This window comes from Leopardus geoffroyi, chromosome B1, assembly GCF_018350155.1.
Source record: "Leopardus geoffroyi isolate Oge1 chromosome B1, O.geoffroyi_Oge1_pat1.0, whole genome shotgun sequence".
NCBI lineage: Eukaryota > Metazoa > Chordata > Mammalia > Carnivora > Felidae > Leopardus > Leopardus geoffroyi.
Window position 1 is genome coordinate 87,547,218 of NC_059327.1, and position 20,735 is coordinate 87,567,952.

At 38.5% G+C, this 20,735-nt stretch overlaps 1 pseudogene; it reads right to left on the bottom strand.

Annotated features, from left to right (window-relative positions):
• Positions 1–5,097: 5,097 nt before the first annotated feature.
• Positions 5,098–17,177, bottom strand: LOC123596402 (annotated as a pseudogene).
• Between the last annotated feature and the right edge of the window lie 3,558 nt (positions 17,178–20,735).

The following is a 20,735-nucleotide window of genomic DNA, read 5'->3' on the forward strand; positions in this document are numbered from 1 at the left end:
TTTTGAGAGAGCACACAACACATGAGCAGGGGAGGTGCGGGGGAGAGAGGGAAAGGGAGAGGAAGAGGGAGGGGGGACAAAGAGAGAGAGAGAGAGAGAGAGAGAGAGAGAGAGAGAATCTTAAGCAGGCTCCATACCCAACGTGTAGCCTGACTCAAAGCTCCATCTCACAACCATGAGATCATGACCTGAGCTGAAATCAAGAGTTGGACACTTAACTGACAGCCACTTAGGCACCACAATCTATGCCTTTTGATTGGAGAATCGAATTCATTTTTGATGGGTAAGAACTTACTAATGCCATCTTATTGTTTTGGCTGCTTTGTAAATTTCCTTGTTCCTTTATTCCTCTCTTACTGCCTTCCTTTTGGGTTAGGGAATTTCCATAGTGGTCTTTGATTCACTTTCTTTATCTTTTGTGATCTCCTGTAAGTCGTTGCTTTGTGGTTACCATCAGGTTTACATAAATATCTTGTAGCTATAATAGTCTTTTATGTTAATATCAACCTAAATCTGGTCATATACAAAAACTCTACACTTTGACTTTCTTTCTTCTTCTTTCTTTCTTTCTTTCTTTCTTTCTTTCTTTCTTTCTTTCTTTCTTTCTGTTGTACCTTTGGTTTTAACTTTTCTCTTTTTTTTTTGAGACACAATTAACATGTAACATATTTTTGATATCACAATTTACCTTTTTTTATATTGTGAATTCATTAACAAATTATTGTAGCTATAGTTACAATAGCTTGTCCTTTTATTCTTATATAGTTAGGTGGTTAACACACTACCATATGGTGGTATTAGAGCATTCTGAATTTGATAATATACTTAGTTTTATCATGTATATTTTGTATTTTAATATATAATTTGTTAACTTGCCTTCTCCTTTTGAAAGTACTCATTTCCTGAATGGCCTTGCTAACACGACTGTACTAAACTGCAAGGGAAGCAAGGAAAGGTCTTTTTACTGGATGGCAAGTGCACAGCTAAAAATTGGAGTTCTATTATTAATAATGAGGAAGGGCATGAATTTTGAGAAGCAGAGAATAGTCTCTGCCCACAGGCCTTATTTCTCTGCTCTTTATTTTAAATAATAAAATGGGGCACTAGTGTAAATTTGCTATTATAATTTAAGTTGGGGGGATTGCTGAAATAAGACTATTTTTTTAAGTCTCAGTTAAGTGCAACAAGTGTTTAGTGAGCATCATATTGTGTAAGGTCCTGGGAATGTAAACAAGATATTGTCTCCTGCCTATGTAGTGCTTACAATGCACTGGGGGAATAAATAAATACACAGTTTTAGGATGATGTGTTAAGTGCAATGATACAGATATAAGTGTATCTCTATGTACATGCTGATTCATGGATTTATTTATACGAAAAAATTTTTCAGTGACGTACATTTCAATTTTGTTATTCTTTCATAAGTTGCCCTCTTTAAAAGGATAAAACTACATGAAAAGAAGTTTAAAAAATAGTGCAGAGATATATAGATTAGTTTTTATAACATTTCTCTTGACATTTCAACACTTATTTATTATTAAAGTTGATCTCTATGGCTTTTCTTACACTTGATTGAAGAAATGTCTTTTCACATCTCTCTTGGCAAGTCTCAGAGTAATTCATGCTTTAGATTATCAACAGTAATCATTGTAAATGATTAGGTTTCCTGTTCCTAGGAATTTGTTAAACAATGAAATGACCCCTCAATTTTAGCATTCACACCTAATAATGAGATTTCACATATTTTCTTTGTGTTTGGCATATTGATATCTTGTTAAAATCACTAAATAGTTTCAACTATTGGTGATGATATATACTTTCTTCAAGTCTCATTAAAATATAATTTAAGGTTTCAGATTTCATCACAAAATTTTTGTATATCAGTGATTCCATATCAAGCAAGCAATCAAGATTTGCTCAGTTAACTTAATCAGATAATTTAAAAGGGATCCCTCTTATAACTTGCTGCCTTGACTGAACCAGAATGGATATTATGACTAGCAGGTTCTTTGTGCATATATATTACTTAGTATATAGAAGTCATGTTTCTGAAAAAGGAAAGACATTCACATGCAGCTTTCAGTATTTATATATTCTATCTGACCATTTTGGAAATCAGAAAAATAAAAAATACTGGAAAAATTTTGTAAGTATAATTACAAAGGTTCTTTTTGCTAGAGTGAGCTGTAGTAAACCTTTTTTTTTTTTCCTTGCAGTTTTTTTTTTTTTTTCAACGTTTATTTATTTTTGGGACAGAGAGAGACAGAGCATGAATGGGGGAGGTGCAGAGAGAGAGGGAGACACAGAATCGGAAACAGGCTCCAGGCTCTGAGCCATCAGCCCAGAGCCTCACGCGGGGCTCGAACTCACGGACCACGAGATCGTGACCTGGCTGAAGTCAGAGGCTTAACCGACTGCGCCACCCAGGCGCCCCAAACCTTTTTTTTTTTTTTTTCATCAGAGGAGTCCTAAATTACAGAAACTGTGGAACAGTCTATAGTCTTACTAATAGTTACATATTTAAAATGTAAATCTTGAAATGTAATTCTTAATTTAAGAACCATATTAAAATGATAAATTTCTTGGGATGCCTGAGTGGTTCAATGGGTTACATGTCTGACTCTTGCTTTCTGCTCAGGTCATGATCTCGCGGTTTGTGAGATTGAGTCCCACATCCAGCTTTGTGCTGACAGTGTGGAGCCTGCTTGGGATTCTCTCTCTCTCTCTCTCTCTCTCTCTCTGTCCCTCTCCTCCTTCTCTCCCTCTCAATATAAATAAATATTACAAAAATAAATTTATTTTTGTTTTTGTAATTAATATTTTTCTCTACCAAAAGCATATTATAATTATTATTTTGCTTTATTTTTAAACTTTTATATGAAGTATAACAAATTTATACAACGGAAACTATGTATATTTATATATATATTGCAAAGTGAATATGCCTGGGTAACTGACACCAAGGTCAACACATAGAACACTGTCAGCACTCAGAAGCCTGCCTTATGACTCTTCAATCAGTATTTTCTTCTTCTGTCTTAAAGATAACTGCTATTCTGACTTCTGACATTATAACATAATTTTGTCTGTTTTTGAACTTTATATGTATAAATCATATCTGCATTTGGCTGCCTCTCCTTAATATCATGTGTGTAAGATTAATCCATATTATTTTGATATAACTAGAAGTCATTCATTTTTATGATTTATAGTATACCAATGCATCGTAACAATTGGAGACTGTAGAAATGTATGACTGTAACAATTCTTAGCTGTTGTCTTTGCAAATATTACCTCTCACCTCATTACCTCTTTCTTCTCCAATTACGCATATAATAGACCATGTAATTTTTTTTACCATGTCCCTATGTCTTCTATATTCTCTTCTGTATATTCCATTTGTTTTTCCATGCTCTCAGATGCTTATTTTCTTTATAGCTTGCCTCGTCGTTTACTAATTCTTTCTTCAGTTGTGTCTAATTTGCTGTTAAATCTATCCAGTACTTTTGCATTTTGGTTTTGTATCTTTCAGTTAGAGTTTCTATTGGTTATTATTTTTTTAATACTTTCTAGTTTTCTGCAGTATTCTTATTCTTGTCTTTTGGTTTCTCGAACGTAAGCAACATATTCATTTTTAAAGTCTCTTTTGCTTATCTGCTTATCTCTGAAGATCTGTTTCTACTGTTCATTGTTTGTTTTTCATCAAGTTAATCCATCTCTTCATGTGCTTATTTGTGATTGAGAATTGGATATTGGTGTGAAAATTTGTAAAAATAATTTGATGCTTAAGGCACAATTATCTTTACTCAGAGATGATTTACCTTGACTTCTGTCAGGTGGATAAGAATCCTGTTGATACTAGATTATTTAAACATGCTTATTTCATTTGAAGGTAGCTGCAGCCCTTATGAGGGCTGGCACGTTTCCTATTTACTCTTTTAAACCATAGCTTTTAGGTTCCTAATCTAGAGCTTGAGAGATTTTACTGGGACCTTTTGTTTTAAAATCTTTTCTTTTTACTTCCTGTCTTTTTTTTTTCCCCTCCACGTACAAGGCAGGTTTTTGCATTTCTCAAAGTTGTGTGCAAGGACGGAGGTGGCCGGAATGTGACCCCCCACCCCGAGTCCTGCCTTAGTCCCTCCCTGCCCCATCCTCACTGCCTCTGCATCTGTGCATAGATGGAGGCCTGGATCCTGAACTCCTGAGTCCCCTGCTTCATCTGCACCTCCAGCAGCTGGAGCTTCTACTTCTCGGTCTTCAGCTCCTCCCAGATGTTGGCCAGCTTCCTCTCTAGCTGTACTCCCTGTCTGCTCCCACACTTCCTTAAAGACTGCATCTCGTCCTGTAGCCTCATTATATCACCTATCACGTTCGCTGTCCCTGAGATTTTGCGGGACCAAGGAAATTGGGGTGGGAGTGTCTTCGAGGTCTGGAGTTGACTTGATGGGATGAGGATTCTTTCGAGTAGGATACCTGCTCTCTCTGGGGCACTTCCTCTTTGGGGAGTACAGCCTCTTTCGAGGTAGCCTCATGCTCTCAGGTGCCTCGGAGAAGAGGGTTGTAGCCTTCTCAAGGGCAGGCATGGACCCTGGATTGGATTTAGACTGGAAGGGGGGGCTGTCCCTCTGATGGAGATGGTGCATCATCATGCAGAGGTGGGGCTCCTCTGGCATGTGGACTTCTTGGGATTGAGTCTTATTGGCTACAAGAGACTTGAACTTTGGCAGGGCTTGCTCCAGAAAGAAGTGATGGAACTGAGTGTTGTCTCTGGTGAAGGTCTCTTCAGAGAGCACCTGCTCAGGGGTCAAGACCTTTTCTAGGTTGGAGGTCTTGTCACCAAGAAGGGCCATCTTTAGGCTAGGGGCTTCATTCTCAGGTGGGACTTCTGGGACAGGGGCCTCATCCCCAGAAATGACACTGTCTGAGCTGGGGGCACTTGTCCAGTCAGGCTCTCCTCTAGGGTGGGGTTGTTTGGGGCTAGAACCTTGAACTCCAGAGTTAGGGCCTCCTCTGAGATGGGGACCTTATCTGGAGTCAGGGTTTCCTCTGGGGTGGGGGCCTTATCTGGGTGGGGGTTTTATTCACAAGAGGGGCCTTTGCTAGGCTGCTCTGCCCTTTCTCATGATTGGTTGCAGAGCACTGCCAGGGAGCCTGGGTTTTCAATCCCTTTCTGCCGGGGTGGTCTGGACCTCCCCCTGAGGAAGCTGCCACTGGAGACTGAGTCTGGGATGGGCACTCCTAACTGGCTCCACTGGGTGTCTCAGATGGTTTGGCTGTGCTGTGCCCAGTGGGGGGCTGTCACCAGCTTCTTGACTGTAGGGAGGGCTGTTCTGAGTAGCATCTTCTTTGATTCCTTAGTAAGAGCTGATTCTCGAGATACCATTTTCCTTAACCTCCATGGTCTTCCTCAGTACTTTTACCTCATCCTTCTTCCACAGCACCAACTCCTCCGGGGCCTCAGGCTGGTAGTTGGACAGGACCCTGTAGATCTCAGTGCGGAAGACTGTCTGCAGGTAGTCTAGAGGGCTGTCATAGGTCAGGCTGCTCAGCTTGGGAGGCCTACTGGAGACCAGGGCTGACTGAAGGCATGTCTGGGTTCCTGAGGCTTAGGAGCCCACTGTCCAGCAACTCCACAAAGTTGGATGGGAAGGCTTCCAGCTGCTTGTTCTTATTCCCCAGCCACCAGTCACCCCTATTCCCCTTTATCACTTCCACCATCTCCTCCATTTGCAGCTTTAGCTCATCTGCCTGCTCCAGGTTGTAGTTGAAGTTCACTTTGCAGCATCATTGGGGACCTTGAGATTTGGCCGGGCAACCTCAGCTGTATGCAGAGTGAGGGTACCTCCCTGGTGCTGGGCTGAGTCTCTGGGATCTCCTGCCCAAGCGCTCAGGGGAAGAGGCCACAAGATCCTTCTACTCTCCAGGCAGCCAGCCCGGAGCGGGCCCTTTGCACACCTGCCAGACCAGGTCCCCGGGGGTGCCAGACTCAGCTTGTTCTCCTTCTGCACGTGGTATCCAGCCAGGACCAGCACCTCCGTGGCTTCCAGGTCACACCCCAGGGCAGACTAGGAGAATGGTGCTGTCCTTCAGGTAGCCGCATACTCCCAGGACCTTTAAGTCCAAGACTTATCCCCTTTTGTTTCTCAAAGATGTCAAAAGCTCTGCTCAGCTTCTAGAGCTGATTGACGAGAATTCTGAAATCAGTGGATTTTCCTTGGAGAAAAGAGAATGTGAATGCCAGGCCGACCTTTTGCATTCTATTCAACTGAATGAGATACAGCCGTGTAATGGGTTTTCAGAATGATGCCAATTCCTAATCTCTCATGTAATGGCGTTCAGACCTTCACACTACCATAAAGGAGACAGATAGATTTAGGAAGATTCAGGTAACAGAATATGGCAAAATTTTACACTAAACTGAATTTTTCTCACATATTATCCCTACCATCCCTGCTAATTTATCTGGCTCCAAGCTATTAATCTATCTCTACATTTATTCATTTGTTTACAGACAAACACATGGATACATGTGTTTATTGTGTCTTATTTTAAAGGTGCAACATTTCATATTGATAATGACAGAATATTCTGAATGTTCTAGGGAGCAATTTAGCCAGTGACACTGCTACTAACTCAGCAAATATCAATTATCAACAATCAAGATGATAATCTTCTCTAAATTCAAATTCTATAGATGTATGTCATTTAAAAAAATTATTAGGAATTTTTAAATTAGGAATTTTTAAATTTAGGAATTACTTTGTTTTGAAAATAATTTTTGGTAAACTATAATGTTAGAGAGTTTGGTACGTAAGTAAGTTTCAGGATATTTTTAATATTGAATTTAGCGAATTAAGAAATGAATGGAAAACTAGTAGGACTAATGCAAAGTGCTTAATTACTACTTTCCTCTCAATAAAAAATTACAGTGGTGCCTCAGAAGTAAAAAAATGACAATTTTTTTATATAAAAATTAAAATTTTCTATGTGGAAAAAGACACAATAAAACATCAAAATATAAAAATTATTTGAGAGAAAATATTTATAAAACGTATGGTAGAATAAGTACAAATACCTTTAAATATTAAAAGCTCCTACCAATTAAGAATGAAATGAAAGGAAAAGCTATTCAGTACAAAAACGGAACAAAAGACAAAATCAGGCCTCCACAGAAATAGAAATGCAAATGGAAAAGAAATATAGGAAGAGATGCTTAATTTGAGTGAAATTCAATTAAAAGATCAATGAGATTCTATTTTCAACCATAAGTTTGTTGATAATCAGAAGATTGAAACATCCAGTTATTTAGATGGTAAAAAGATGCATATTTTCATGTACTGTCTGTGAGTCAGATTGCCACAACTCTGGGAATGTAATCTGACTCTTGGATTTAATCTGTAATATCTATTAAAATTAAACATTTTTAATGCTTTTTATTTTGAGAGAGAGAGAGAACGAGCAAGGGAGGGTCAGAGAGAGAGGGAGACACAGAATCTGAAGCACATTCCAGGCTCTCAGCTCTCAGCACAGAGCCTTATGCAGGGCTTGAACCCTCGAACCGTAAGATCATGACCTGAACCAAAGTCGTATGCCTAACTGACTGAGCCACCCAGGCGACCCTATTAAAATTAAGAGTATACATGTAACACAGCAGTGTGTTTTGTAGAATCTATCTGAAAAACATAAGCCGTAAATATTTTGTGTATACAAAAAAGACATGTGAATCAACATTGTGTTCTGTGATAAAAATTGAAAACAATCTAAAATATTCCTCAATAGAGAAATGTTGAAGAAATTATGCTGTGTTACTGTCCAAACTATGGAATGTTATGCAGCTAGTGACAATACTGACATCCGTGAAACATTAGTAAAAGGAAAACAGACTCAAGAAAAGACTCATTTGTATAGTGAAAGTTCATACATTTGTAAAAACAACAATAACACCCTCTGATACTTAGGAACACACATTGATTAGTTTATGTTAACATACAAAAATGTTAATAAGAACATATGCCAAGCTATTAATATTGGTATCTTAATGGAGACAATGATTGGAGAAGACAAGATTTGTCATTTTTTTCTTTTACCATATTTATGTTATTCTCTATTTAAAATGAACATGTGCTGCTTTTGTAATTTGAAAATAAATTCTCATAAAGGATAGCGATAATAAACACAACATATGTGAAGGCAAAAATGTCCAAGTAATCAGAGATTTTGTAGTATGTGGTGAGTAATGCTAAGTTTTCTCTTTTAAGGATAAGACTCTTCAGGGGCGCCTGGGTGGCGCAGTCGGTTAAGCGTCCGACTTCAGCCAGGTCACGATCTCGCGGTCCGTGAGTTCGAGCCCCGCGTCGGGCTCTGGGCTGATGGCTCAGAGCCTGGAGCCTGTTTCCGATTCTGTGTCTCCCTCTCTCTCTGCCCCTCCCCCGGTCATGCTCTGTCTCTCTCTGTCCCAAAAATAAATAAACGTTGAAAAAAAAAAATTTAAAAAAAAAAAAAAAAAAAAAAAAAAGGATAAGACTCTTCAAATAGAGTCATATGTGTTTATTAATAATGATTGATATTCATTATTTTATAATACAAATGTAAATCAAACTATTTTTCTAAAAATTAAGCACTGATATTTATATCACATGTTTAAAAGAGCTGTTGTTGGGGGCGCCTGGGTGGCGCAGTCGGTTAAGCGTCCGACTTCGGCCAGGTCACGATCTCGAGGTCCGCGAGTTCGAGCCCCCCGTTGGGCTCTGGGCTGATGGCTCAGAGCCTGGAGCCTGTTTCCGATTCTGTGTCTCCCTCTCTCTCGCCCCTCCCCCGTTCATGCTCTGTCTCTCTCTGTCCCAAAAATAAATAAACGTTGAAAAAAAAAATTAAAAAAAAAATAAATAAAAACTAATCTCTTAACATAAACAGTAAATTCTCTGAGAACAGCTGCGCAGAGAGAACTCAACAAATATTGAGTGATTGATTAGAATACTTAACTAAAATGGTACAGATTAGTTTTATTTTTAAATTTATAATAGTTCAGAAGTTTAAAAGGAATAATCATAATGAAGAATAGAGAATATGGTTAGGGTAAAATAACATTAAACAAGTTGTATATTCTGTGCAAACAACACCACTTTCATGTTCTTTTAGAAGCTGAATTTGTTAATTTCCTTTTGGAAAGTGTGGCATGAAATTGTGGAGAAGTTAATTTCCAAATTCAATTATTTTTCTTAACTCTAACTTATTTAATATTGTTTGCAAACCTGGGTGATTTTATATTCCCTTGTCATGTATATTAGTTTTCTGTGACTGCTGTAACAAATTACCGTACTTGGTAGCTTAAAACAATACAAGTTTATCATCTTAGTCTCATTGTTTGGACTTCTAGAGGTCAGAAGTCCAATGTAGGTCACACTGGGCTGCAATCAAGATGAGGTCAGGGCTGAGTTCCTTTCTGGAGGCTCTTGGAGACAATGCCGGACATTGCTTGGCTCAGGCCCCTTCTGTCTTCAAAGCTGGCAATGGCTATGCAGGTCTATTTCACATTGTGTAATTCTGACACTTGACTCTTCTGCTTCCCTCTTCCACATTTAAGGACCCCTTGTGATTTATTGGGCCCTTCTGGATGATCCAGAATAACCCCCCCCCCTATTTTATTTTTAAAAACTTTTTTAATGCTTATTTATTTTTGAGAGAGAGAGAGAGAGACAGAGCATGAGTGGGGGGAGGGGCAGAGAAAGAGGGAGATACAGAATCCGAAGCAGGCTCTAGGCTCTGAGCTGTCAGCACAGAGCCCGATTTACAGGGCTCAAACTCACAAGCTGTGAGATCATGACCGCCCCCTGCTGAAGTTGGATGCTCAACGGACTGAGCCACCCAGGTGCCTCAATCCCTCTATTTTTTTTTTTCAGACATCTAATTAGTTTATTTATTTATTTATTTATTTATTTATTTATTCAATATATGAAATTTATTGTCAAATTGGTTTCCATACAACACCCAGTGCTCATCCCAAAAGTCAGCTGATCAACAACCTTAATTCCATCTGCACAGGTAATTCCCCTTTGCCATGTAAAGTAACATAGTCACAAGTGCTGAGGATTAGGACATAGAACTCTCTTGGGGGTCCATTATTCTGCCTACCACATCATTTTGTTGCTTACAGAACTATAGATTGAAATGGAATAGAGTGAGTCAGAGAGATGATAATATTTTTAAGAGATCACACTATCTAAAACAGCAGTTCATATATTATTATTATTATCATTATTTTTAATTGCACCTTCAAGGGAGAAAAGCATGTTCTTGATAGTGAAATACAAATAAAAACAAGAGCTGATTATTTGCAAAGGTATTAAATACGCTCTGAGATACAGGAGTTCTAAAATTCACTTTCAAATTTTGACATCAGAAATATGCAGAGTCCCAAACTCTTAAAATTACTGATCCTGGTAATTATTTCTGGATTATTGCCCCTTTTTAAGCTCTTTATATTTTAAAATTTTCTTTTATTCTCTATACTTAAAAAACGGATGTATTTGCCCTTCAAATAAAAGGGTGATTTCATTAAAAATGAACAACTACTTTCTCTGAAGTACATTTTGTTGGCAAAACATTGTTACAAACCTATGTCTCTGAGTCCAGAGTCTTACTCATTTTCTCCTCTGATCAATGCTCGCTTCTGCTCCAAGTACACTGAGCTAGCTATGGTAGACTTCCGTAGGCAACATGTACACATGGCTATGTACTCTCAAAGAAGGAGATGTTAAGCATACCCTTGCCCCCGTTTTTCTCTTGCAAGAAGTAAATAGATGAAAACTTCCACTGATTAAATTCACAAATAGGCATGCTGTGCTTGGACTCCCTTTACACTCTTCAGAGGTCTTAGGAGTCTCGTTTATACCGCCCTTGGGAGCAGTAAGAAGAATGAGGGGGAGAGCACATGAAACTCATAGACCTTGCCCCTGTTATAGCTGTCTTTAAATCACCTGCTTTGTCTCTGTTTCATTTTCCTAATTTGAAAAATAGGGAGATTAATGACTTGTACTTCCAGTTATCTTCCAGTTCCAAAATTTCATGATTGAAAGATCTCTTTTTTGAAGACTAAATTCTACTTAGTCTAGAAATTGACAGTTATGGTCATAGTTATCTAAATAATTCTTCTCACTATGACTCTGTCATACTTACTTATTGTCAGTTGGAATGACTACTGTCTTCTCAAAAGCCAATTAAGGGGTGTTCTTTCCCTGGTAAGAAAATCCTAAGCACACAGGATATCCCTTAACATGTTTTGAGCCATGGTCTTCTTGAAGTTTTACGGACACTAGTCTGTGCCCTCGATTCCCTTAGCTGGCCCTGTCTGTCTTGGCACTGGGGGCAACCATACCTACTACCACTCACTAGAAGGATCTCTGCCCTGCAGGTCTTTAAGGACAAAATCTGCTCTCTCAGTGAAGCTTACTGCCTGTTTGCTTTTCCAGAAAGGAAAACTGGTACATCCTGCCTTCGGGGCAATATGGGTCTCTGTGTGAGAAAATAAGCAAGGGAAAGTTTTCAGCTTGTTCCTCAGAATTCTTTGTATATGTTTTACTCAGTGTCAGTAAATAGCTTTTATCTCACTAAACTACACACACACACACACACAAACACAAAAGCAAAAACAAAGCAGAAACTTTCCACTGTCCATGGAAAGAAACAAGGGGGCTTTTCTTTGTACTGGTGCTTTCCCAGTGTGGGAACCTTGGGGGGAAATTTCTTCTTCAACAGCTTTCTTGAAAGGTGGGGAGAAGGGTATCTTCCTTACTGCGAAGCCCTGTATCTACTTCTCACGTTGGTGTTGGCTTTCTCCAAGACTTTAAATTCTTTTATTTCTGCAGATTCTGAGGAATGATTTTTGCCTTCCTTTTCTGTATAAAACAGTCACTACTCACTTTGTACTTAGAGGATCCTTTCTTCCCAAATTTGACTGATAAGTGGAATGCAAATATGCTTTATAGTAATCGCACATTTATTTGCTCATTTATTCTTTTTTTTTGCTCGACTTTTAACTTACCTCCCTAACTCCTTTGAGCCATTTGCTCTCTCACCACGTTCCCACTCAATGGACTTCTATTCATACCTCAAATATGTCGTGCTCCTTTTGACCTTGAATCCTACCTTGCACTGTTTCAACTGTCTGGGTTGCTCTTCCCGTTTGCTATTTGCAAGGCTGACTTCTTATCCTAAATGCTACCTTCTCAGAAAGGGCTTCTCTGACAAGCTTGTGGAAGACAATGTATCTCTATCCTTACCAGTTAGGCCTTCTGTATTATCTTTCAGTCTCAGGTAGAATCCTATCAGTTCATAAGATCTACCAAGTTGGCCTCTGATACCTGAGCACTCACTCATAGAAGCAGGGTCTGCCTGTCTGATTTACTGAGTCTCAAGCCATGGAAACCATCACCAAATAGCCCTGCCACAGATCTTGGTGACTGTAAAAAACTTTTTTATCTCTTCCCTCTTTCCCTCTTCCCAAATGAGCTTCATTAACTTCAGGAGAAGAGTGGGCTCACATCTAAACAACCTATTCTAACTAGGGCTCCAAAGTGTCTTCCCCGTGGGACAAGTTCAGAATTACTTATATTTTTATGTCTTCCTGGTTACCACAAAAGACTGGACTGCACACTTTTCTGTCCCTTCTATGAAATGAGATTGTGTTTCTGGTGGTGTGCCCATTTTAGGGAGGGATGCCAGGTTCTGAGATGTAGGACATTCTTACAGAGATATTCTTTCTTTAGGAAGAGGTTCATTCAGTCTTTTTAAAAAATACTGAGCATCTGAGGTGGGATTTAAGGATCACTTTCTATACATCCTTCTTTATAAGAGTTCCTGGACACCGCAGAGGAATCAGCATGGTCAGCAAGCTCTATCAAAGCTGCATTCGTGTTATTCCACTTGAACCTCCAGCCAAGTACTTTAGGTCTGCACAGGGGCTTTTAAGAAGGGATTGGAAAGTCCCCATTTTCTTCACTATCTCAGCTATCTGATATTTCCCAAGCCTGCACTGATGTCTGAGAACCCACATAAAAACTCTTACATCTGTTTTCATAGCCAGCCATTATTTCAAAAACACATTGTATCTATTTCTAGGGATGGTAGTGTTAGTCTCTGTGTAGATAGACAGTCTTCACAGTAGAATTAATGACAACCCAAGGTTGTATTTGGACATTTTATCAAGCTCTTGAATTTAATCTTCTTGTTGGGCAAACCTGAAATTGGTGCGGTGGGGCCCAAAAACATGAATATGTGTTACTTTTCTCCTTGTCACCATTTAAAGAGATTTATGTAGACTCTAGAACTTTCTCCATTTCATAGAAAAAAAGGCTAGTATGGTCCAGAATAGTTTAGCATTTCAATCTCATTTCTGATCTAAAACTCTCCTTTTGTCCTCCCCTTACTGATCAGCCTAAAAAAAAAGTGATGTTTGGGGTAGGGGTGGGAAAGCTCTAATCCTGAGACACTGTCTCCTCGTCTTAGATTGGGCTGTCAGATTTATCAAAAACAAAACTAGACACAAAAGAAAAATAGTTAGATTTGAGTTTCGGATAAACAAATTATTTTTATTATAAGTATAATCCAAGTATTCCATAGTACACAGTTATGCTCATTGTTGTTACTGTTTATCTGAAATTCAAATTGATCTGGGCATCATGGATTTTATCTGGTATCCCTACTCTTATCACCTCTGGATCCTCCAGAGTGTTGGAGCTTGGAAAGGAGGAAAGGAAAGAGAAAAATATCTTTTGTGTAACTGAGCGCATAATAAGCAATTTCTTCTTGATTGATTCTCGGGGTTCTGCTTTGCTTCTGTGAGTGACAGAAGCTCAAATCGGGGTCCTCTTCTACGGCACATGCATCCTTTTAGGAAGCTCTGCTGGTGACCTCCCAGTGCTCAATTCCCTGCTGCAGGGAATGTGTTCCTATGTGAGCTCTTCTGAGTCGTCTGAGGAATCCCTTCTGGCAGGAGACCCGGAAGCATAGAAGGAAGACCAGCAAGGCCACTAACAAACTGGAAATCCAAAGTTATTCAAAGATCCATTTCCCCTTTTTACTGAAAACCACTCAAAGATATTAGCTTTCTTGAAGACCCCCTCACGTGGTTTTGGTAGACATTAGTTTAAGTGACAGTAGGAAATAGATATAACGTTCAAAATGGTCAAATGAGAAGCAGTTTACAAAACTTGAAAAGAGACAAACTATTTACTTTCTATTTAAGGTTGAACGATATTTCATTGTATATATAGACTACATTTTGTTTATCCATTCATCTATCAATGGGCATGGATTGCTTCTATGTTTTAGCTGTCATAAACAACGTGTTAGAAATGTGGGCATACAAATGTCTCTTTGAGGCCTTGCTTTCCATTGTTTTGAGTATATACTTAGAAGTGGAATTGGTAGGTCATATGGTAATTGTATTTTTATTTTTATTTATGTATTTTTTAAGTGTATTTATTTTGAGAAAGGGAGACAGAGCAGGGGAGGGCTGGAAGGAGAGAATCTCAAGCAGGCTCTGCACTGGCAGTGTGGAGCCCAACAATGGGCTCGAACCCATCGACTGTGAGATTATGACCTGAGTCAAAATCAAGAGTCAGACACCTAACTAACTGAACCACCCAGGTGCCCCTGTATTTTAACTTTTTTAAGAAACCGTCATACTGTTTTCCACAGTGGCTGCACCATTTTGCATTCGAACAACAGTGCACACATTCCAATTTCTCCACATCTCCACCTGTACCTTTTTTTTTTTTCTTTGTCGTAGCCATTTTAATGGGTTGTGAGGTAATAGCTCATTGTGGTTTTTGATTTGCATGATCTTACTGATTACTGATGTTCAAGGGCTTTTCATGTGCTTGTTTGGTCATTTGCGTGTCTTCTTTGGAGAAATGTCTATTCTAAACAGCCTTTTGCTGTTTTATAAGTTGAAGTGTCTGTGTTTTTGTTGGTGAGTTTTTATAGTTTTCCATATATTCTGGATATTAATCCCTAATCAGATAAATGATTTATAAATATTTTATCCCATTCTATGAATTATCTTTTTAGAGACAGAAAGTTGAATGATGGTTGCCAGGAGTCGGGGGGAAGGAAAATGGGGAGTTATTGTTTCATGGGTATTGGGTTTCAGTTTTTCCAGATGTGAAGTGTTTTAGAAATGGATGATGGCAATGGTTGTATAATGGATACAAATGAAACTGATACCACTGAAATGTGTACTTAAAAGTGGTTAAGGTAGTCAATGTTGTACATTTCACCACACACACACACAAAATTAGAAAAAAGAACTCACCTGGGAAAGCCTAAAGATGAGAAAATAAAAGCTTGTTATAAAATGATCAAAGTAAAACAATAAATTGCACTCATTCATGAAAAAAAATGAGTGTTTAAAAAGATACAGGAAGGATATAAGAAAACCAAAAGGGAAAATTCAATACCCTTGAACTCTTACAGTCACTTTGATGAGGGAGCAAAAGGCAAGCTGTCACCCCTCAAACCCCCACCTCCCCCACCAAGTGGGATAGGTGTGATATTTCTCAGGCACTCCTGGCTGCCCAAGGACAAAGGAAAGGGAAAAACAAATGGTTAACTGATAGAGACCAAAGTCATACAGGACATTAGATGTATTGCATACATCAGTTTGCAACTATTTTAATGATTTACAAGAAAAAAGGCAATATCCAGAAACCTATTGACTCAGTTTCCTGGAGCCCTAACATCACCCTCCCCTCCATGGTGATGTGGGGAACAAAGGCAAGAAGAAAATATAGAGAAAACGAAATTTCTTTATAACCTTCTGCCATTGACAAGTACTTGAGGGAGGGGATTAGAACTTTTTTCCAGAAACTCCCTACTGTTTTTAGAAGTTAATGCTTTGCTAGAGGGAAAAATATCTTAGCCTGACAATAGCTAGGCCTCTAGTATCTTAGGAGTCCTCTTTAGCATATGAAAGTCTTTTTCGAAACCTCCCTTTTGTCTTTACCGCCCCCTTCCCCAACCAACTCCACGGTATATAATCAGCCACTCCTCACAACCCCAGTGCAGCTCTTTCTGCCCATGGGGTCCTGTCCCCATGCTTTAATAAAGTAATCTTTTTGCACCAAAGACCTCTCAAGAATTCTTTCTTGGCCATCGGCTTTGGACCCCCACCACCACTCCAAAACTGCAACAACTATCCCTAAGACTGAAATACTAGGGAGAAAGTGGTTACTGAAGCTGGAGGCAGAACTGTGTAGAGAAGGTAACCAACATGAGTTGTGTCCTTCACTGCTAGGAACAGCCAGCTTTTGGTAACGCCATAACTCTCCTTCCTCTTTCCCATCTCCTGTTCATTCTCCATAAGAGTGGCACCCAGAGAGAGCCAGAGGGCATGAGCACACGTTGATGCACCCATACTGGTCAGCCTGTCTGGGCGGGATTGTGGGTGCTGGGGGTGAGGTGGAGAAGGGTTGGAAGGTGGACCTGAAGTGGAGGAGAAAAGCGCATTATATTTTCTCCTTAGACTAATGACTCTTGATTCTTACTCATTCTCTTTGAACTTTTTAGTCTGATTTTACCTAAGCCTGGAAGGGTATATAATGTTTGCAGCAGCAGACAGAACCTTCAGTAGGCACATGGAGATGTGTATGTGGGCAATCTTGACAATGTGTGCTATTTAGCACCAATAGTCCTCAGCTTTGGGGTGTTAGTAGAAATCTCAAACTATTGGAAGAGCCTTATTCAGCAGCCTGATTCAGGTATAAATTAAATCAATATATTATTAATACACCACCTGGAGGAAGATAGAAGTTTTGTGGAGCCTGAAGTTTATTCAATTTTGTAGAAACTCTTTGAGAAAAGGATACAAAAGTATGAATGCAGATTTAGCTATGAAAGAAACTATTGATATAGAATTCAAAACCCACATCACATTTGAAAAAGTTGACTAATGACGAAGATATCACAAAATCTCCACACCTCTAAGATATTATTCTCTTCTCCTCTTGGGCTGATACTCTTTGAATACTTCTTTACATAAGAAATATAGTATTTTCGATACAGAAAGCTAATTCAGCCCTTCCTCTGAGATAGTTGATTAAAATTTGTGTTTAGAGATATTTTCACCACTTACAATTGCTACCACCATGCCAGGTTTTAGAATTTAAGAAAACCACCATAGTGCATTTATAATTGTATACACTTATCCAGAAAGCATATTCTTGACACAAGTCAATTCTTTAACTAGATATCAATGTGAATCAAATTCTCTGTTTACAGTTTTAACTCATCTAACGATTAGGATGTTTTCCACAGTCTACCTTCTGGCTGTGTACATTTCACATCATCTTCTCTACCCATATGCTCTGGTTCCAGGTGCTATAGCATTTGCTCACATTGTGACTTGACCTTTGGACTTGTATGCTTGTGTTATGAAACTGGGTGTGTCTACACAACAGTGTGTTCCTTAAAGCCTCTCCCAGCTGACAATAACCTAAGGCATACATGCCTGCGAACCAAAGAAATATATCTCATTAAACTTCATTAAGCTTGCCCTAAATGTATTCCTGACTTAACTTCCACTTCACTCTATCTCAAATGTTCCTGTAATGACTCCAACTTCAGAGCAGGCTGGGATGGAAAGAGATGATAGTCTTTAATGGTTAGGGTTAAATATCTTATTTTTGCTGAATTTCCAGAAATTCATGACCGTGTGAACACTTCTTTAGACGCTCTTAGCACATTGAGGGCCCTAAAGCTTAAACCTCATTTGCTTCATGCTAAACTCATCTCTGTTTCCCGACCCTTTCATCCCGGAGCACTCAAAATACTTCCTGGGTGGTTGGATATGGTGAGTTCTCCTGTCATGCTCAGATCCTCTTATGAAATCCGGCATCTTGTGCCGTCTTCAGTCTTTCTAACATAAGATCTCTCAGGGACTTAACATCTGTGAATGTTGGGCCCTTTTGCGCCCCTGTTCCTAGTCTCACAGGCTTTAGTAGGTATTTAGAAAGGCAAAGTTGCAAGTTTCATTTTTCCTCCAGCTCTCAGGTAAACCTTACAGGTATAACTTGATACCTGGGGATGATATCCCATATACTGCAAATATTTGAGTCCCAGGCTTCTATTAGCCAGACACATGATTAATATAGGAAACCTCAGGATGACTGGGACCAGAAAGCTTCAGACTGTCTCTCTGTTAACTTGAAAACCATCAGTGGTGCCCTGAGAATAGTATTGGCCAATATTGTTTATGTATTGCACATCTCGATATTAGTTTCATTTTTAGTTATCTAGATGAAGTCGACATCTAGATGAAGCCTGAGATCTTTTTTGGACTGAAATCACTTTTGGACTACTGGTAATTTTACTGTCAAGGCATTTGAACGAGCTGGTAACGCTTATAATTTTATGCGAGGCCAGCATCTGAGGAAATTCAGATTGAAATTCTTGTTTCTTTATTCTGCCCAATTGTGGGTAGAATACCAAAGTCAAAAAGACATTTCTTTGATTCTGGGAATAATATGTTCCTCACCCTATTGAATTCTGCTGCTCATTTTGCACTTGTAAGTTTGTAGTTTATTTTTATTTATTTATTTAATTTTTATAAAACTTTTTTAATGTTTATTTATTTTTGAGAGACAGAGGACAAGCCAGGAAGGGGCAGAGAGAGGGGGAGGCACAGGCTCCAGGCTCTGAGCTGTCAGCACAGAGCCCGACATGGGGCTCAAACCCACAGACCGTGAGATCATGACCTGAGCCGAAGTCAGACGTTTAACCCACTGAGCCACCCAGGTGCCTCTAAATTTATAAATAGTGATAGCATACATATATGCAGATGGGTGCTACATATATGATATGCATATAAAATATTTCTTTTTTTTTCCAGGCACGTAAACGAAACCAATATCATGTTCCTACTAGCGGTGAATGGTCTTCCCCTACAACTGGCCATACTAGTGTTCAGATATTTAAAACAGAGGTCAAGATGAGGTTGCTAAGACTTCAACTATAATTTGGGGCACATATACATATAAAATGAGTGTTTGATGACTTCCCGAGCTGGTTAAGTTCAGGCTTTTTTCTTTCATTGTCATGAGGAAAGAATAAATACAGTGCTAGATGAAAGCAGGGAGGGAAATTGCAATGCAGGAGATGCTTAAGGAGTACAATAATAACTCACTTACCTACAATATATGGTTGCTGTGACATCCCAATCAGGCGGAGTACATTAAAACATTTTGGAAAATGTAAAATGCTGTAGCAAACATAATTATGTTTGTGTTTTACAATTATATTTCTCCCTATTTAAATATAAATATTGACCCAATAATCTGTGCATAGCAGGAGTTCTTATTTTAAAAACTCACAAAGGTTTAAATGGATTAAAACATTTCTTGGAGGCCTCATGGTTCTAATTATTCCCATTAAGTTGAACGTAGTTTTCTAAAAATAGTTCACTTTAGAACCATGCAGATTTTAGCAAATAGTATGTTTGAAGACTGTTATTACTGGGGATAAAAATTAAGGCCAATAAAGAATACTCATAAATAGGCTTGAATAAATCCAGTGGAATAAAATGTAAGGTAAGATTTACTTCAGTATAGTGTTACCTTAAGTTTCACCTCCCCTCCCACTCTTACCTGCCTGTTACGCTATTGACAGTGATATTTTCCTATAGATTTCCACTAAAACTTTTTTTCTCCACAATGGAGACATGGATCACAGATGTTGGTGGTTCCTGGTTACCTTTTCCTTCCAAACTCTACTTTGATATTCTGGATGAATTCCCCAGGACTAATATCAGAACAAAGAACGAGACAAAACTCCATTTCTGATTATCATATATGCCTGTTTGTGGTTTGTAAATCTACAAATGATCAAACTTTGTGTTTAGCTTACAAGCCCTGACTAATACACACAATATGTTAATCTTTAGTCTGCCACATAATTAATACATATTGAAATGTGGATGGATAAATATAAACAATAAATATCTACATATATTTGTACATATAAATTTTTAAACATTGGACCATAAAAGACTAGACCTCTATTTTCCTATTTTATGAGGCTAGTCCAGTTGTAACAATAAGGTGCAGTTTATAAACAGCATTTTATTTATGAGATTATTTGAATTGTGAAGGAATAATCCCTTTGCTTAAAATTATTGAGGTCTAACACCTGTAAATACGTTTTAAACCATAAAAAAATATAACAAAGTTGCTCTCACAACTGAAGATCAAGGGCACATGTCAAACTAAAAAACAGATGTAACATCTGATTTTTAATTCTAGCAAGACACAGTCCATATTTCAGTTTATGTCTTTTCTGATTGATTCAGCAGGCCTGACACTGAACAGCATACAATGTCACCAGCTTGATGAGGTGTGACCTGTCCTAAGGTCACTGAGTAGCTGTAAAAAAACTTGCACATGTGTTCCCAAGCATTGGGCTTCAAAAGTGGACAGTGTTACTTGGAAATATATTCAAAAATAATGTTTCCAATTGCTATGCACTTTTAAGGTTTACTTTGCTGAAAAGAATATTCTTTGGAATAAATAGCAATATTAGGGATAGAACCAAGAAACATTCATAATAGGAAATATTGAATTACTGTGGTGCAGCAATGATTTTTACATTTCATTAATGAAACAATAATTCCTTTGCTTTAAAATAGACAGTTGAATTAGATAATTGCGTCATTCTCTCTCTAGCTCTAAAAGTCTGTAAGTAAA